Below are 8,495 nucleotides of genomic sequence, written 5' to 3' on the forward strand. Positions count from 1 at the left end.
TAAGTTTTCTGAACATCCTTTTCTTTCATCTCCAGCATTACCTGGACAGAACAGCACAGGCTGCAGTGGCCTGAGGCCAGACTCCAAGAAGGCTGAAGGCACAGGGTGGGGCACTCTGGAGAGGTGTGGAACACAAAACCTGCTCCTTTTATCTACTGCCTATGGGGCACAGCCCATTCTGAGTCCAGCACAGCATCCTTATGTGGAAACAATCCTCAACAGTGGGGTAGAAAATTGACCTTCTCCCTGCCCAGCCAGCTCCAGGCAGTTTTCTCTCTTCCATCTACTCCGTGAATTCTCATCTGGTGCTGTCCCTGCCCTGAAAAGCAAATGGAGGAATAAACATTAAACTCGCAGTAAAGAGAAAACTAGTGGCCTGGCATGCCCTAAAAACCTTCAGCTGAGGGAGACCCAGCCCTTCCTCTCTGGCCTCAGCATAGATTCCCTGCCCCAGGCTTCTCAAGGAGGCACCTCCATGGAGCCAGCACTCAGGCTGTGCCTGATGTGCCCAAACCAGCCCAGAAACTGCTCCTCTCCCACCCCTCCAGTGCTCTCCTGCTCCAGCCTGTGACACCTCTCAGTTCACTCTCCTGTTATCCCATCCTAAATCCTTCTGAAGCCATGGGAGAAGCCCAGAGGGACTCGTGGGACACAAAGGAGAGCTCATGCTGGGCCGTGGAACAGGGATGGGTGACAGGAGAGCTGCAGGCACAATTCCACCTTGCTGCCCCACTGATGGCTCCTCTTGATGCCTGGTTGGGGATACCTAAACACAGAGGCCAGACAAAACTAATTAAGAAATGAAGGATTACAGATACATGGAAATAGAAAAGATCAGATCCTCAGGCATCACTCTGGCAAGACATTCCCTGGAATTCCTGCCCATGCACTGCAGAGCTGAGCCAAGGGGGAAAGGCTGGCCCCCAACAAATTTTGTGTGCAAATTAATAAACAGGAGCTCTCTAATGGCAAACACTGGATGGATCCACCTCCCCAGCAATGCCAAATTTCACCTTTTGCAGGTAGAAGAGTTGAGAATTATCATAAAACTAATCCAGGCGGGCTCTCAGGAGAACAAGCAGTATTCAAATGCAATCAAGGCAATGTGAAATTGAGTCTGTGGAAACTCCTGGCACATCTCATAATGGATTGCTCAAATATGATAACAAGTACACTGATTTTTCTCTCTGAGGCAGATTAAGGCAGTTGCTCTAAAAACACAAGATTAATCTGACTCGTGCTTTGATACTTATTTGTTCCAGCTTTGTGTGAAAAAGTTGTGTGTGATAATGCAAAACTATCCAGCTGGGCATTAAGACGAAAAGTATGCCCACTGAAGCAGTGCCATCCCATAAATTAAAATTAATTAAGCTTAGGCATCATCTTGGATGGGAACAGAATTTGCACCTGTAAATCTAACACTGAAAATCTGTGATATTTCTTTATCAAACATCTCTACAATTACATTAATCTTTAGTTGACTTGTGACACCTTAACTTCACATTTCTCATACTTTATGGACAGGAAAACTTGAATATATTAAAAAATGCTGTTAAAGTAATAGGAATTGAAGCTGAATGCTTTTAATCAAATACAAATAAAATACGGTGGAGATAAGCAGCAGATTTCTTATCAATTCTCTAGGAATTCCTTTAGATTTACTCAAATGAAAGTAAGAATAAATATCAGCAGTATTCACTAGTTCTGGTCTTTTACTGGCAAAATTCTACTGACTTCAAAGTACTTAATGGAAAAACAAAGGAAAAAAAACAGCAGCCTTTAGTGAGATAATTTTATATGTGGATGGACAGATAAAATAAAATTCCCCACCATTAAATGCTCTGGGAAGTGACAGGAAAGGTTAAAATAAAGCAAGCAATGAATTCTTTTTTTACCAAGGAAAGTTTTGCTTTCAGAAAGATTGATGCCCAGAGAAGGGGGAGAAGGGAGTGGCTGGAGGAAAGAGAGGAGAGGCTGAGTTTGTGGCTGGAAATTCAGCAGCAGCTGAAGGACTCAGCAACCTCTCCCCTTTCCAACTCCTGCTCAGGTGGAAATATTTCTGTAGCTGCACAATCAGCAGGAGCCCACTCAGCTCTGAAATCATTAACAAAAGAGGTTATCTCATTAAGCATGGAAACAGGTCATTTGGATACAGGGGGGAAAAAGAAGAAAACAAAAGGGAAATGACAAAAGAAGGAAGGAAGATTTAAGAAATATATTCATTACATAGATTCCAATACAGAACATGCTAAAATAATTCTAGACATTAAATCCAGTTTTCCCTCTTCCTCAGCAACCTTATTCACCTCATCCAGAAAGACAACTTTCCTTTCCAGCTGTGCTCCCAGAGCATCCTGACATTAAACTGCTCCAGGAGGAGCAATTTTCTGGATGGTTCCTGAGTGGAGCGACCTCTGTAAAGCAGCACAGAACCTGAAACATAGAAAAGCTCAAACCTGAGGCATCATGCTCATCCTTCCTTCCCAAAGGCCACTTCCTGTCTCCATCCCCATCTTCAGTTTAACTCCACAAACCCTGATCTTTGTGAAAAACACCATTAAGGATGTCTCTGAGTAACCAAGAGATTTTCATTAATTATTTCAGTAAGAACTAAAGAAAGAAGAGCAAATATAATATATGAATTGAACATTACCAACACTACAATTTTAAACTAGGTTTAGGTCTGACAAAAAGCCCAAAAAATTGCTTTTAGAATTTATAGCATAGATGGAAAAGCAAGTGAGATCTTCTGTTGCTTTGAATATTGAATTTTGGAATATTTTCAATTTTGAATACAAAAGTTTGGTTCTTCTAAAAGTTATGAGCAATGGCATTTTTTCCAGATAATTGATTTAATAACTAAGCATGGACATTTCTTGAATTTAGGACTGCAAAAGGGATTCTCCAGCACCCTGTGCAAGTGATTTCTGTGCTGGAAAAGATACCTCACATTCTTTTGAAATGAGAAGAAAATACATTTAATTTGAGAGTATAACATCTGATGCTACCCAAAGATAATAACATTTCTTTTTTCTTTCCAGCACTTGATTATTTTTTCCCATTAATATGATTTAGAAACAAACAAAAAAACCCCAGATTTAAAAGAAAACCAAGACACATCTTAACGATTACTTTGATAATGCTAATATGCCCTTTAAAACGGAGTCCAGCTGGGAAATTGAAAGGGTGACAAGTGGAACCAACTTGTATTAGGTTGGCATGAGACCAGTCACTGGCATGGCCTAAATGACAGTGACTGCATCTGGGAAGGGGTTGATAAGGAAATCCTGTTACAGTGCACTGCTAGATTATTATTTTTTCTTCCCCTCCTTAAATTACATCTTACATGTTTTCTTTTTTTTTTTTTGTCATTTCTTCATTTTCTGACAACAAAATTGTTTCATTTGAAACACTTTTGATTAAGCAAATGCCTCAATGATAGCTCCCAGCACTTTCTTTTAAGTGAGGAAAAAAGTCTTATGTAAACTAATCTGATCACTCAAAGACTTTGGCTGGGCATCCTTCCAGTCAGAAGTTTAAAATTTATGATAGTGGTTTACAAAGTACCTTCCAAGTGAGGCAAAGAGAGAGCGTAAGCTCTTTAGGTGACCTTGATCTCTTCAGCTTCACTGGAGGTAATCCCAGGGGAAGGATTCTCTGTTTCCAGCAGAAATCAGACTGGAGAGGTCGCTGATGGAGCCCTCGGTGTGTGCAGAGGTTCTGGGGAAGCACCAGGATCATATGAGGTCCCTGAGGGTTGAGAGGAAGAAGGAAGAGGAGTGGATTGAGAGGGTCTTGTCAAAGGCTTTCCCGCGGCCGAGGCACAGCTCTGCTCACAGCTGCATCTGCCACCGCTGTTCCTCCCTGCAGACACAAATCTCCATCTCCAATTAAGCTGTCCTGTGACTTCACAGGTCTCTCCAGCCTGGCACGGCTGTCACAACTCTGTCAAGAGAGGTGGGGTGTTTAAAATAACCCTCCTGCTGCTGACATTTGTGTTTCTAAGGAATAAACACGAGCCCCACCACCTCTGACTTCCCCAGGCTTGTTCTGACTGAATCGCAGCACAGAGCTCAGGGTCCATCACCTGAACACTGATCCAAGGAATTTTTAGTTTCTCCCCATTCAGTGTGCTGGGCAATAGCAACATCAAAAATACAAGCAGGAAAGGCAGCAGAGAAGAAGCAGGTGAGTCACACAAATTCCAAATATTAGGGTTTATTTCACCATTAAGGGTGGCTGAATTAACGAGAAGCAACAATAAAATATAAAAGAATCTGAGTTAAAATTAAAAATATGGCTGACTTTTCTCCAAGTCTGTGGGTTGCATGCAGGCTCCTCAGGAATTTCTGGAACTGCTAGACAATTTCAGTCAGAACTGTCAGATTAAAGGTATAGAACATAATTATCTTCTCATTTAAAAATTGATTAAAAGGCATATAAGAACACTGCAGCATGTTAATGTGAAGGCACCACGTTCTGCATTAAAAGATGCAGAGCAAGTTTTAGGAAGAGGCTGAAGCATCCCAGAGTCAGAGGGATCTTTAGCCAAAGCTTATTCAGGCTTCAAGATCCTTATTTTCTCCCTATCTAATGGCATTTTCCTAACTGTGCTCTGGGAAAACAGTGGTCCTGCTCCCTGGAGAATCCCAGAATGGTTTGGGTTGGAAGGGACAATAAACCCCATCCCATTCCACCCCATCCCACCTTCCACTGTCCCAGGCTGCTCCAAGCCTCATCCAGCCCAGCCTTGGGCACTTCCAGGGATCCAGGGGCAGCCACAGCTGCTCTGGGAATTCCAGCCCTCACAGATAACAATTCCTTCCCAATATCCCATTAAACCTCCCTTCCTCCTCCAAAGGTTCCTTGCACTGGCTGGATTTTCACAGGAACTCCTGGGCTTCTGAGCTTTTCAGGAAGCTTCAAAAATACAGGATGAAATCAAAGGAAAATTCCAAAGCTCCTTTAAAAACATAAATAAAATTGGAACTCCTGTTCTGGAAATCACATTGCATTTTCAATACTGCAAGATATTTTAATCTTCCTTTCTGCTCTGTTTATCTGTGTCATGTTGAGTTCACCTTTCAGGAAACTGTGGGTAAAAATAGGGTCCTGTTGTCAGATGGATTCCAGTCATCACAGGACACCAATGTTCCCAAACAATCCCAAATCCTGTCAAATTCCCCGCAAAGAATCTGAGGGACTTCAAATGGCCTGAATGGTTCAATATTTTGATTCACTGTATTTTACCGAGCACCTGCTACAATGAAATGCATTTTTCTTTTAAACCAGACAATATTTCAGCCACCTTCCAATCCATTTGGCCCTATAACTTCTGTCAGATGCAAATGAAGGTAAAATATTACCCAGGCCATACCCAGGCTGCCTAGCTGGCTCTGACTAATTTTCCAGTATGGTTTTATGCAAATGTGCATCCTAAAGCATTGATTTAGCTAAACATGTGCACAGCCAACATTGCTCCTGGCTCCCCCAATCATTAATTTAATATTCATTTCATATTCCCATGAAGTAGAGAAGTTATTTTACTTCACTACAGAGATTAAATGACTGACTTGGAGAAATTCAGTACATTTGTGAAAATGCCAGGAACAGAATCCAAGTCTCCTGCCTAATTCCACAAAAACCATTCTTCCAGACACCACTCACTGCAGCTGCACCGTGGAAATGCAGAAGTTAATTACTCTCAATTCTTGTCCAATATAATCTATTTACTTCTTCTTCAGGATTAAAACTAATGTTTTGTCCTAGCACAAGCTCACTTTTTCTTGTTAAATTCAACATTTCAGGTGGTTCGGTTTGTTATTGATAGAATTTTTATGCAGAACACCACAGCTTAGGTTAAATTTTTAGCCTATAAATGTTGACTATGTTGATTGAGTTAATGACGAGTCAAGCCTTAAAATAAGGCATTTTATACCTGGACAACAATTTAAACCTCATGTCACATTATTTGTTAGTTTTCAAGCATTAGGAGATGTCTCCTCTTTCATGCAGTCTTTCAGCAGCTGAAGATTTTTACATCTATAAATATTTAAATCACCTCAATATGTTCTCCCTGTACATGAGCTGCTGCTGAAGCTACATTTGTTTTAGTTTTCACTCTGAATAAAGACAAGCCAACTGATTGTGATCTTTTCCTCCTGGTTCATTTGCCACATGATTTCAAAAGGGACAAAGCAAACACACAAAGCTGACAAGGAATATGAAGCTTCCTCCCCACTAAACCAGATTAAAGGAAGTCGTCCTGAAGTTAATGTCAATGGAAATATCATGGAAACATGACTGCTTGTGGTATTTCCAATGGAAATACCAAACAAAGAGCTGTCCAAATACTACTTCTCCTGTAAATATCATGAGGATATTTGCTGCTCAGCTCAAAGGCAGGAGGATAAAATGGAGAAGAGGAAGGAGAGAGCAGAGAAAGGAAAGCTGAGGAGCAGAGTGGGCAGAGCTCTCTTTGAGGATACAAAACAACAGAAGCAGAGGAAGTTCTCAGTAATAGAATCTGAACTTTAAGGGTTGGATAGGATTCAGAACTCCTCAGGAAATGAGTGAAAAGGAGAAGATTGAGCTGCAAGACCATCCAGCCTGGTCTCGAACAGCTCCACAGAGTTTTCCAGGCTCCCCATCCCTGGAAGTGTCCAAGGCCAGGCTGGACGAGGATCACCTGGGATAGTGGGAGGTGTCCCTGTCCATGGAGGAGCTTCAAGGTCTCTTCCCACACAAATCACTCTGGGATTAGAATCTCAGACACTGAGATGGGAAAGGCACGCTGGGAATTGAGGTGAGAATGAGATGGAAGAAGCACTTCAGATCTTTTCAGAAGTAATGTAAATGCACACAGACCCACACTCCCCTTGTCAAAACACCTGAACAGTCCTTACTTAAGGCGCTGATTCAGCCTAGGGGACACATTTTGCTATTTTCATGCATATGTATTTATTTAAGTGTGTATAAATATATACATAAAGCAATATTCCTGACAGTGTTTTCTTGTCAATGGAAATGCATTGCAACACTTATCTTGATCCATCCTCCCAGTACATTATTCCAGAAGCCAAAATGTATTAATGAGAAAGAGACTATACAGCCCAAATCCTTGTTGATTTTCTCAGTCCATCCTACACACGATAAAATTAGCACTGGGCATCTTTAGATGCATATTTACAAGTTTCAGTTTTCAGCTCTTGTACAGAAACAAGACAAAATATGAAGAAATGAGGCTACTATTTAATTTCTTTTGATATCAATCTTTCCAGATGACTGATTCTGCCTTTTTTCCAACACAATTATAAACGTACAAGAAGTCTAGAAAAACTTTTGCAGTGTAAAAAACACCCTGTAGAGTGAGAGGAAATCCCGTTCACAAGTGAAGATTATTTGTATTCCACTGCTGTAAAAATATACTGAGTACTTCACCAGTTTTGTAGCATAGATTAATAATGCATAAATGTTCACAAATGGCAGAGGAAAGCTTCAGTCATTTGAAAATCCTTCTGATCAGTCAGTATTCCATAAAATGTCATGGAGGAAGAAGGGAGCTTTGGAGAGCACAATGAACACTCTGCTACTGAACAATTATTTATGACTCATATTGAATTGATAAAAAAAAATTCCTATTAAAATGAATATGGATGTCTCACACACATGCAAAAAAGTTCTGCATCAAGGCCAGAAAGTCTAAAAGATCATGGAACTAGAAGTGGAAGAAGGAAGAACTCACCAAGTGGTTTCACAGAACATGAAGAACTGAGAGGAGCCACATCTTCAAACTGCCCAGAGAGTTCTGCCTGCCACCTGCTAACACAGGTATAAAGCCAAAAAAATGTGATATTTAGCTGCCTTGCTTCTTGAAAAAATTAAACCCAAAGTTAATACAATTTACAAAATAAATATGCAGGACAAATTAAGGATATATACTACATGAGTATGTAATTTGAACTATATATACAAAACGAATATGCATTGCAAATTAAATACAAATTAAATCAAATCTTATCATTTCCGACCTCACACTCTTCCAAAATAGATAAGACCTTGTCACCCTTTAAATGTATTCAAGTACATGATACCTTCAAAAGAGCTTCATTTATCAAGCCAAGATGAAAAGAAATTTACTTAAATTAGAGGTTTTGGGTTTTGGTTTTTTTTTTTTGTAGCTGCACCAAGCTGAGAACATAAAGCAGGCAGCAAACAGCTCAGAGATACACAATCACCTTTAGGATTCGCTCAGCATAAGGGTTTTATTGATCCTGGTGTTACGAGATCCCATTTAAGACAAGCCATTCCATTCTCAAGTCCAGCCTTTACTGGCTCGATAAACATTTCTAAACTTTCACACTCACACTGCATACACAGAGCAGGAGCAGCTTTTCCACACACCCCGGGGACTGAGCTTCATAACCTGCTGATTGAACTGCCTGCTCCATCGATCCAGCCAGATTTCCCAATAGAAGAGGTGCCTCTTGTCCTGA

The sequence above is a fragment of the Pyrgilauda ruficollis genome, unplaced genomic scaffold, assembly GCF_017590135.1.
Source record: "Pyrgilauda ruficollis isolate IOZ18807 unplaced genomic scaffold, ASM1759013v1 scaffold21, whole genome shotgun sequence".
Classification (NCBI taxonomy): domain Eukaryota; kingdom Metazoa; phylum Chordata; class Aves; order Passeriformes; family Passeridae; genus Pyrgilauda; species Pyrgilauda ruficollis.